The sequence below is a fragment of the Tiliqua scincoides genome, chromosome 2 (genome assembly GCF_035046505.1).
Source record: "Tiliqua scincoides isolate rTilSci1 chromosome 2, rTilSci1.hap2, whole genome shotgun sequence".
Lineage (NCBI taxonomy): Eukaryota > Metazoa > Chordata > Lepidosauria > Squamata > Scincidae > Tiliqua > Tiliqua scincoides.
Genome location: NC_089822.1, coordinates 41,166,540 through 41,178,254, shown reverse-complemented (window position 1 = coordinate 41,178,254; position 11,715 = coordinate 41,166,540). Strand labels below are relative to the sequence as shown.

General features: G+C 42.5%; 1 protein-coding gene across 1 annotated transcript in view; it reads left to right on the top strand.

The window, feature by feature from the left end:
- Positions 1-11,715, top strand: part of KIAA0825 (KIAA0825 ortholog) — a 309,279-nt gene that overhangs the window by 51,490 nt on the left and 246,074 nt on the right. The window lies entirely within an intron of this gene.

Sequence of the window (11,715 nt, the reverse complement as noted above, 5' to 3'; positions counted from 1 at the left end):
CAGGAAATGAACATTAAGATAATTAAAAATTAAAAAAGTTAAAATTGTATCTTAATACTTATGCTCAGAATGGTCTTGTGATCTAGCATATGCTTGGTTGCTTTGGCTCGTAACAAATGCTTGCAAGTGACAAAAGCTGCAATCCTGTTCTCACTTACCTGGGAATAAGTCCCATTGACTATAAATTGACTTTAGTTCTTAGTATACATGCATAGGATTGGGCTGTAACTCCCCTACAGTCTCCATATTACCTCCATTTCTGTGAAAGTTGCACTTAAGACTCAGTCCCCACTAACATTCCTGCCATTCATTTGGAACTGCCCTGCTATGACAAGGAAAGGGTGACTGATGATAGAAATATCAGACTGGAGGAAGAATGTGTAAGAGGAATACAGTCAGTGCACAGATCAAGCTACCTTCTACATGGTTATTTGGAAGTCTAATTTATATGCTTACTTTTCACAAATAAATGAGGGAATGGTCTTTGTCCCATTGAATTTCACAGTTTGACACAGTTTCTATATGGTTATACTGAATTAAGTTGTAAAGGTAAGGGCATATTCCTAACCAACTTTCCAGCACTGACCTAACCACAGTGCAGCCCAAGGTAAGGTATCAAACATGCCCTTACCTTGAGGAGGCCCCCTTGACTGCCTCCCCACTGCAGGATGCAGTTCACGCCACATTGGCACAGCTATGTCAGTGCTGGAAAGTTGGTTAGGATTGTATCCTAAATCTAACATCTTAAACCACATTAGCCCTCTTGTTTAAATGTAGTTAAAGCTATTTCGTGATCTCAACCAACTATTAGCAAAAAGAGTTCACATTCTAAAATATATCAGCTAAAGTATGCTATACAGATTGTGGTAGGAACAAGGCAAGGAAGTACCTTATGAAGAGCTAAGAAACTGTATAACTTTTATTTGCATTTTATTTTTATTAAAATATCTTTTTTTGTGAACCAGAAAGTCTTGATAAGGTGACTGACAATAAAATCAAATGCATATTAAAGAAACGTAGTATAATATGTGAAATGACAACCCAGAATCTATTAATTAAATTAAATTCATCAGCAGTAAACATTAAAAAAAACTTCAAGAGAACTCAGGAGATTAGGAAAAGGAGGAGAATCATTGAAAACTCAAGACAGCTTCAAAAGCTTTCTGAAAGAGAATATAATTTTCCAGAGTTTGACACACCAATTTGGAAGGAGCAAAATGAACTTCACTCAGAAGGAATTCCAGTGCCTTTACTGAATGAAAGGTCCTATAACTGGTAATTCCCCACTCCCTGTATTTCAGATAGAGAGGGAAGACTTGAAGCATGACTTGAAAGAAGGTCTTAATGCACAGCTAGGTCAGTGGTTCCCAAACTTCTCCTTGGAAGTTTGGGAGCCACTTTGCAGGGGTGGGGAGAATGCAGTGATGCTATCCCCAGGATCACACTGCTGCTGGGGGCAGAGGGGAATTTCACTTGCTTCTCCCTATGCTGGCCTCCAGGGGATTCAGGGCGCCCTGCAGATGCCTCTACAGAGCTCCCCAAGCTTTAGAAAAGTTAGAAATAGTGATCAGAAACCGCTTCCAGTTTCATTTTCAAAAACTGGAATCAGTGGTTTCTGATCACTCTGGTCGTAGAGGTCAGTGAGATCCGCCCCCCCCCATCCCAAGCAACAGTGTGATCTTGGGGGCTTGCATCTCTGCCTTTCTTCCCCTCCCCGCCCCTTAAGGGGCTGGGGGCAAGTGCTTCCCAGGCTGGAGGGTCGGCAGTAAAGTAAAGGCGTTGGTGTAGGGCCCCGAGCCCTGCACGAACAGACAGGATCTGATCTCCACCGAACCCACCTCCTTCCTCCCCACTCCCTCCCCCTGGCATGCCTCCTGCCTGCCCTTTCTCCGCCCCCACCTCCTCATCACGCCGCCCACTCGCCCTCTCTCCACCCTACCCATGCCTCCCCCCTCCCCGGAACGCCTCCTCCCCGCCCTCCTCCCTGCCCCTGCTTACCGTGCCGCCGAGCAATGGACAACAGGCACCTGCCCAGCGTCAGCCAGCGCTGGGCTAGCACAGGTACTGGCCCAACTATAAGCCTCGCAGACATGCCTTATGACACGTTTGCAACAGTGCGGTGTGGTGGAAAGTCGGAGCACCGAGCTCAGGATTGGGCTCTAAGTGTGCCCTTAGGGAAAAGTGATTTTAATAGGAATTATTGTAATTGATCCAGTAGTGTGAGAAAAATAAAAATCAGTAAATAAAATTGTCTTGGAAGCTAGCACACTGTAATGAATGGGTGTTTACATCCTGGAAAATAAAAGACGGCTACAGATATAACATATAATTCTAAATTTCATAATAATGAATGAATAATTAAATAATGCTTTACACTCACAATACTTAATCACAAATAATTGCTTGACTATATTACAAATTTTAAGAACTTAAGTACTGCTTAATCAGGCTAAAAGCCCATCTAATCCAGCTTCTTGTATCTCAAAATGGCTCAACAGATACCTCAGGGAGCACACAAGACAACAAGAGACCTGCATCCTGGTGCCACTCCCTTGCATTTGTCATCCTGAGGTAGCTTACTTCTAGAACCAGGATGTATATCCATCATGGCTTTTATAACATGTGATAGAATTTTCCTCTATAAAATTGTCCAATCTCCTTTTAAAGGCATCACCAGGTGCCATCACCACTTCCTGTGGCAAGGAGTTCCACAGATTAATTACATGCTGGGCAAAGAAATATTTTCTTTTGTATGTTCTAACTCTCTCAACACTAAATTTTAGTGGATATTCCCTGGTTCTTGTGTTGTACTAGTGGGATAAGAACATGCCCCTATCAATCCAATGCATAATTTAATATTTTGAATTTTAAAATTAAATTTTAATTTTAAATTTTAATACTTGGGTTGCCAACCCATGGCTCATGAGCCACATGCAGTTCTTTGACATATGTGTGGCTTGTGGAAATATGTAAGCTGAGTTCTTTTTGCATAAAAATTAATATAAAATTAAATTTAAAAATTGTCAAGCTTTATAAAAACGTACATTTAATGTTCATGATGAGTAAATATATTTAAGAATTTAAATGGTTCTTAAATATTGAGGCACTCAAACATCTCTCTTGTGTTTCTCAGACCTATGTCAGTGGAGAACCCAAATTTGCAAGACCTTTGAGGAAAGTGACACGCAGATGCCACACAGTGGTACCATCACTGGTGCTTTATTAGCAAGACCTTGCTTAAGCCATTTCTGCCCAATGTTGCATATATACAAGAGGGACCAAATGTGCCAGGCAAAAATGGGTTACATTCTGGCTGATTATTAGCCGAAGAACCAAAATTGAGTTAGGAGAAGATTGTGCACACTTCAGAAAGTGAGGTCATTGGCAACAGCCTTTACAGCCCAGTCCTAACCTGGCTGACTGTCGCACAGTACAGCAGTGCCAAAATGGCCACCGCTATATCCCACGGTGACAGGGAGGCAGCAGGAGGTCTCCTTGAAGTAAGGGAACATTCGTTCCTTTACTTAGTTTTGAGCTCCAGCTTGCCCAATGGAGCTACTCAGATCTGAACCAGCTCAAATGCTGGGAGAGAAATGAGTAGCCTCATGTAGGGCTTTCATGCTTGGGATGGGGGCTAGGATGCAGCAGAGGCCTCCTCCACTATCCCCACCCTCTCCCTGGCCTGAACCACCCTCCTCCCCACCCTGTCTCAAAAGAACTCCTCCTCACCCCGTTCCATCTCCTCCCTGCCACCCTGCTGCCTGGTGGTGTCCTTACCCTGATTGGCAGGCACAGCTGCAGAAGAGGCCTGCTGGCGTTGTCCTCTCTGCTGATGGCACTGGTCTCCATGTGGCCACAACATGATTTATGACACATTTGTGGCAACCTACATGCCCTTCTTGCCGGTGGGAGACAGTTTAGGATTGGGCTCCCATGCTTAATTGCTTATTCAGGAAGACTTGTGTTTGCAGACAAGATTATGCCAAGGTTGAAAACCTGAATTTGCAAGATCTTAGTGCAGTGGTTGGCAACATATGACTCATGGACCAGATTTGGCCCACCAGCCAAAGTCATCTGGCTCGCATGGAGTGTGGCTTGGGAGGCAAAACCTCCTGCCCAGATTGCTGCAGGATGGAGCCTGGGCTCACGGACTCCCTGTGCCTCATGAACGAAATTATGTCAAGGTGGAGAGCTAAAGTCCTCATGGACTCCATGAGCCTGGGTGGGCAGCTTCACCATTCCCCATCCGTCACATGGCAAACTGGGCAGGAGGTTTTACCTGGAAGTTCAGTAACCTTGACTGTATTCCCCTTAAAAGCAATTGGACTGAAGAATACTGTGCAGTTGCATTGTGATCTTTTTTACTTGCTTGGCTGGATTGTACCTGTGCTGTATAACAGATTTTTTTTGTTTATTATCTTGGTCTTATCTGACTGTCCAAAATATCATAGTGTTCAAAATAAACTATATAGTACTGTAAGGAAAATAAAATCATCTACCTGCAAATACATTGATGAATTTTGAACAAATCAAGTACTCTTAAAGGCCACTTGAGTATAATATACTAGGAATTCAAATGTGTTTCTAGAAGGAGTGGGGAATTTTTTCAAGATTTCTAAAGTATTAAGCTTGCTACTTTTAAGCTTATAGTAGGGGGTAAGATGATAGTAGCTAAGTTAGGGTGCAATCCTAACTTGCACTGGAACAGGCAAGCCAGGAGACTTGTGCTGTATCCAGCACAGGATTGTGGCCAGCAGCGGCTTAGCCAAAGGCAAGGGGAAACTTTCCCCCTTACCACTGGGTAAGGGCTGCTGGTGCCTATGGGTCTCCTCAGACTTGCGCCACCTCCTGAGGTGGCACAAGTCTGAGGAGAGTGGAGCAACTTGAAGCTGCTCCGTTCTCCCCGGGAACGGGGGTTGGGATCCAGCATAACTGCTGGATTCCAGCCCCGCCTCCCGCTCCCTACCCACCTGCCCCCAGGACCGCCCATCGCCCACCCTCCCCCCGCCCAAGAAAGTCTCCCCCCCACCCCCCATGCCTACATTTCGTCCTTGTGTCAGTTCATCTGAGCTGATGCAAGGAGCTGGGGAAGCTGGTGTGGAGGCTTCCATCAGCCTCCGCAGGTCAGCGCTTCTTGGAACACCGGCCTGGCTTCCTCCCAAGAAGGTGCAAATGTGCTTTACGGCACGTTTGCAACCCAGGGCCGGCATAGGGCGCAGTTAGGATTGTGCCCTTAGTGACATATCAATTGAGCTGAAAAAAATTTCAAAGCTGGTAGCAGGTTTGCTTGAATACTTTACTTTTGCTTCAAATCTCTTATTGATCCCATAATGTCCAGTTCAACAATGGAATTTATTGTGTACGTGTACTGAATCTAAAAGATTATTTATTTAGGACTTAATAATTATTAAGTTTGATGATTTGAGAAACCAAAGATTAGATCTAGTAATATTTGCCATTTAAATATTTATATTTGGGGGGTGTTTTGATTTTTATATCATATGTTGCACATCTGAATCCTGCAAAAGCTATAACGGTTCATATGTCTACCAATTGATTTCTTATATACACTTTGAAAAAACAATTTAAATTTTGGTCAATTTTTTCAGAATATTTCCAGTTAAGAAACACTAATTATTTTCATCTCTGTGCTTCCTTTGCACACCTAGGTGTTCTTCCTAAGGGTGAAAAGAACATTTAACTCACCATGCCCCCCAATTATTGCATTCTCCTCCCAAGTATAAAAGATGAAAGTGATTTACTCTTCAATCTGATTTCTCTTGAGCGGTCAGAGGTCACCTTGGGATTTATATATTAGAGTACTCTCTTTAATAAAAAAGAGCATGACAAAGTTGAGAGGGAATTATTAAGTTGGTTTTTCTTAGGAACATATAGTAGTGTGTAAAGGGAAACCATAGAGAGCTATGAAAACCAAAAGAAGAAGGATTTATAAAAGGTCTCCTGAAGAGGTTCCTAAGGCTCCTGCAGTATTGTTTGACAAGAAAATTGTTACATGATGCTTTACGTGACTCTTTTCAACGCACGTTAGCTTTTTCCTGAGTAGAACTTAATTAGGTGTTCCTTGCTGAGATACTATTAAGTTGTAGGGCATTTTGTGTATTTATTATAAGGCTCCATTAGTTTTGGGAGCTGTTTGTTAAAAAAGAAATAGAGAATTGAAAACATACGCCAAACAAGTTAAGATGGTGTCTGTGAAAGAGTAGTTTTAAAATTCACAATCTTGATGCATCAAACCCACACAATGAAATGTAAGTGCTTAGTTAGCATTTTTTGCTATTTCTCACACTGACCTAGAAATGATTATTTAGAAAGGTGTCTTCAATTACATGAATTTATGTATTAAATTCATAACTTCTGTTATACATTGTTAAAACTTTTTAAAACACATGTTTTATGCTTATTGAAATATTGAAAACTCTTGGATGTGCATCATTTGATGCACATTAAAGAAAGCTTGAATATCTAAGCAGTCCCTAAGTTGTCATGAATCTTGGAAGGGGGAGTAAAGATTATTTATAGCACATGTATAAATTAAATTAATCCAGATATCGGCGTCCATCTTTTACCCGTCCACTCAGAGTGATTAAATTGGAAACAAAGTATTAACATTGCTAATCCTAGAGTCTCACATAAATACTCCATGTGGTTCAGCTAAAGCAATATTCAAAAACTAATATTTACAGTCTTTTCCACTAGGGATTCACTTTATTATTTCTTGACAGGGCAACAAGGATAAGAGCTGACCAGTGTAGGTAGGAAGCATATACTAATTGTAGCTGCTGCTGCTGGACAGATGAGATATTTGTGTGCCTTTCACTTTAGAAAAGAGACTAGATTTCTAATCACATCATTGTTCTGTTGAAATTTTTAATATACTTCAAGAAAATGGTGGGTGTTTCGGAGCTTGCCGGGGGGGGGGGTGCTGCTTCGATTTGAAAGCAGCCTAAGGGAAGTGGGGAACTTGACATGAACTCTTTTCCATTTGGGCAGCATCCCCACATCCAACACAACAGGGTCTGTTTACATTTCAACAGATGGAAGAGGAGAGCCATCAGGCTTTGGGCAAGGGGCAGCCACTGTGGGTCATATGAAATAGTGCTCTTGACCAGATCCAGCCCATTATTTCTTTCCTGCATGACAATGGAGTAGCAGACATGTCCCTTTTAGGGAGAAAAGTAAAGTATTCCTCAGCACTGAGACCTTGCCTGAGAAATCACAAATGCCAAGGTTTGAACAGAGAACACAGATCTACACAAGACTACAGTTCAAATACTGCCTGCCTCTACCTCCCAGAACTACCCCCTAGCCTACCAGTTCAATAAAGAACCTGAAGTAGATAAGCCAGCAATCAGGACCTCCTGGAGTCTTGGCTAGGATCAAGGATGAATCCATCTGCCATAGCATTTTAGAACATTACTTGGAAGTTAACAGAACATGAAGTAGCAGCACATTTTACATGGTCTTTAGATAAAGATTTCAGGGACAAATGTTGGGCAATGAACTATCAAGATGTTCAGGTCTGTTAAGTGTTCCGCTTTAGGGTTAGCACAACTGCCCTGAGTAGCCCACAGAAGTTTCAGAGCCCTTCTTAGCGAGCAGCTGAACTGGTCTGAAAACAGTCAAAGAAAGCTCAGTTTCCCAACCTACACATGAGGTGTGAGTTGCTTTCATTCTGTTTTCACTCTCTTTGCCCCTCCAGACTTTAAACGACAGGACTTTAAAACAGACTTTAAACCTTTAACCACAGGAAAGGGAACCAAGTCACACTCAGAGTGCAGATAACTAACCTAACAATGAAATCCCTGAAGGGCTGGGCAAGTGGCATCAGTGCAGGAGGCCAGCATGTCACCCGCATGATGGACCTCCTCCCATGCAATGCCCACCTCCCAGGAGGTGGGCATGGTGATGTATCATTGCCCCACCCCTGCTGGGTATTTTTGTCTATAATTTTTGATAGAATGAGATATTTCAAAGCGGTTTGTTTCATTGTGTTCTGCATGAAATTATGCATTGATTGATACATGACAAGATGGTATTATTCAAAAATACCAAGATCTTAGCACCCCCCTAGCAACTGGGCTGGGCAAAACAAGAGCAGTCAACAGCAATATGATTCATTCAAACAGAGACTTGGGAAGAACACTGCCCTCCAATAGATGGGACCACATGGGACAAACCTGACTCCCCTCCTCTGCTGCCCTTACCAGTGTCCAAAACATGTGCGCCCCCCCCAACAAACCAGTGCACCTTCCCTTGTGGTCAGGCACATGGCCCTGCTTCCAAAATGCTCACTGTGATGAACATCCAGTTTTTTTTCTTCTTATTTTTGGACACATCTAATCCCTCAGAAGCTTCTGTGCTGGTTCAGCAGCTTAAAGGCTACTAAGACATCCTCTGTGATAGGCTTTGTCTTGTGTTTGGAATTTATTAATGGTTCATGAAAGGAGCATCACTTACTCTCCAGGAAGTGCAGGGACCAGGACTCCTGGGAATTGTTAGAGAAATATGTGAATACATTTCATTGAAGGCCTGCAAACCTTTCCCCTGACAAAGGATGGATCCAAATTCATCCCTGCCTCTTTAGCGCTCAGTTGGCTTATCTGCTTCTGTACTGTAAGTAGCATGCTACTGCTTATAGAGTTTGCTTAAAGCAAGACACACATAACCTTTTGTTATTTTACTTTAAATTCTTGTATTTTTTTAAGCATTTTGATGCTTTAAAACAGAATTTAGAAAAAATAAATTCAAAAGAAATTTTATTAAAACATATATCTAATTAATATATTTTGGGTTCAGTGATTCTCCCTTCTTTTTCCAGATTTTGCTCAAATTAACTGGGTTTTTTTGCACCATGGTCCATGGTAAATCTGGCACTGAAAACAACACTGAGTGGCCCCCTTACCTTGATGCCCTAAGCATGTGCTTATTTTGCTAATCCAGGGTTGTGTACAGCCTGCTAATATCTGATGAAAATGTGCATTAATTGTACATTCTGCAAACCAAAATGAGCTGCAATTCAGGGATTTCCAGTCTTTTTAACTTATAGCCAGATTTGATAACATATCCTACAACAGAGGGCATTAATGCCAGGAGAGAAACTAGATGCGGATAGCCTGAACTGTGACTGTTAGTCTAAATGCACAAATGGTCTTCTAACATGTATTTAATATAGGGGTCGTTAACTGGGGGACTATGAACTTCTATGAGCTGAATACAAAAAAAGTTTTGTGTGTACAGGTAGTTCTCAGTTCGTGGGAGATTTTGTTCTTGGAAAATGGTGCAGATATCAAAAACACATGAATGAAAACCAGGTTTCCAATAGAAAACAATGGGATTGGCATGTGTTAGGGGAAGGATCCATGAGCATGCACATTGATGAATGGCAATTGCCGAGGTAAGCTGGCGAGAAGGCTGTCAATATCGATGGCTCAATAGCCCGGGCAATCAAGTTCAGTGCTAGGGGTGGGGCTTCTTGTGTGTGTAGTTCAGGGGTGCCCAAACCCTGACTTGGGGGCCACTTGCAGCCCTCGGGGACTCCCAGTCTGGCCCGCGTGGAGCTCCCATTCTCCAATGAGCTTCTGGCCCTCTGGAGTCTTGCTGGAGCCCATGCTAGCTCAACTGTTTGCCCTCTTACATGGGCTGTGGGACGAGGGCTTCCTCTACTACTTGCTGTTTCATGTCTGCGATGCAGCAGCAAAGGAAAGGCCGGCCTTGGTTTTTGCAAGGCCTTTTATAGACCTTGAGCTATTGCAAGACCTTCATTCATTTATATGTTCCATCTCCAATATGTTCATTTATATAAATTTATTCAAATTTGAATTGTAAATTGATTTTTTTCTCCCGGCCCCAGACAAGGGGGGGGGGAAATGATATGGCCCTCCTGCCAAAAAGTTTGGACACCCCTGATGTAGTTCTTAAAAAGGTGAAACTTTCCAGCTTCTACTTGAATCCTGGAAGGACTTCTCTCAGCTCTCAGGCTGCTGGGACTACCTTTGCCACTCCCATGTTTCTTTCTGCCTCTTGAGGGTTTTTCCTTCAGTCTTGTCTGGCAGGCAGGGTGGAATGGACTCTGCCTGCATGGAATGGAACTTTTGCCTTGAATTAGAGTAAGGCAGGCAGAGTGCATTCCAGCTTCCCTGCCAGACATGACTGGAAGAAGAACTCACAAAAGGCAGAGAGAGACGTGACAACGGTAAAGGGAGCTGTGAGAGCTGAGTCAAGTCCTTTCAGGATTGAAGTAGGAGCATGGGAGGTTTTACAGCTTTGAGGAGTGGTGGGGAGAGGAGGAATGAAGCGAGAGACTCATTCTTGGGGTTCAAGATGCAAAAGTGTTCTCCCTCTGCTCTGAACTTGATTGACCATCAGTGAGGTCTGGGACTGGATCCACCCCTCCAGGATCGCAGCAGCCAGATTCACCTCTCTCCTCTGTCTCACTTTAATGAATCTTCCCCTTGAACTTCAAGGCAATCTTGACTTTATGATTAATAATAATAATAATAATAATAATAATAATAATAATAATAATAATAATAATAATACAGGTATTTCTATACTGCCTTTCTTGGTCCTCAGATTTCTCCTTGGACTTTATTCAAGGCGGTTTACATAAGCAGGCAATTTAAATCTCTGTAGGAATTTTTACAATTTCAAAGAAGGTTCTATCTTTCAAGAAACCACAACATTCAGATGTTTCTTTCTGATCTGGCCGCACATTCTGGCCTTCACCCTCCCATGCTCAGAGTAGATGGAATAACTTGGCTCAGCTTGTCAGCTGCTTCAAGGTCGCATGGTGCCGGTGGCCTCGAACTGGCGACCTGCGGATGTTATCTTCAGGCAAATGGAGTCTCTACCCTCTAGACCAGACCTCCTGCCCAGACCAGACCTCCTGCCCTTAATCTTTCCCTTAAGAACAGCCCCGCTGGATCAGGCCATTGGCCCATGTGGTACAGCTTTCTGTATCTCACAGTGGCCCACCAAACACCCTAGGGAGCACACAAGACAACAAGAGACCTGCATCCTGGTGTCCTCCCTTGCATCTGGCATTCTGACTTAGCCCATTTCTGAAATCAGGAGGATGCGCATACACATCGTTGCTTGTAACCTGTGGTGGATTTTTCCTCCAGAAATTTTTCCAAAAGATAATTTTATAATCTGCTTTTGGTATGCTAGATCGGGCCAAAGACCCAACTAGTCCAGTATCCTGTTTCCTGCAGTGGCCCATCGGCTGCCTCTTGGAAGCTCACAAGTGGAAGAGAACAGCATTCTCTGAATCACTGAATATGCAGAATATTCTTTGCTTTCTTGCTTCATATTCATGCTTTTTATGGGTAGAGAGAAGCTGAAATATCTTTTGAGTTTTTATCTTTGGCATAGTAAGGTCTTAGTAGAGGTGGGAGAAAAAGGTGATAATGAAATAAAAATGCTACCTTTTGCACTTCTCATTTTTGTAAAAATACAAAACAAAAACTCAAAATCTGCAAATACTGTTTTCTTTGGTTTTTACTTATTATTTAATGGAGGGGTGCATAGGTAATGATTGTGGCTGCATCTGCTGACACTGTACCATCTATATCACCTACCTAGTATACTTTTAAAGTGATTATAATTATGTCATTTTTTAAAATAAAAACACATACTACCGCTTTCAGCACTTCTAAGTTTTGGAAAACACCAAAATCCTCAAAAAATAAAAGT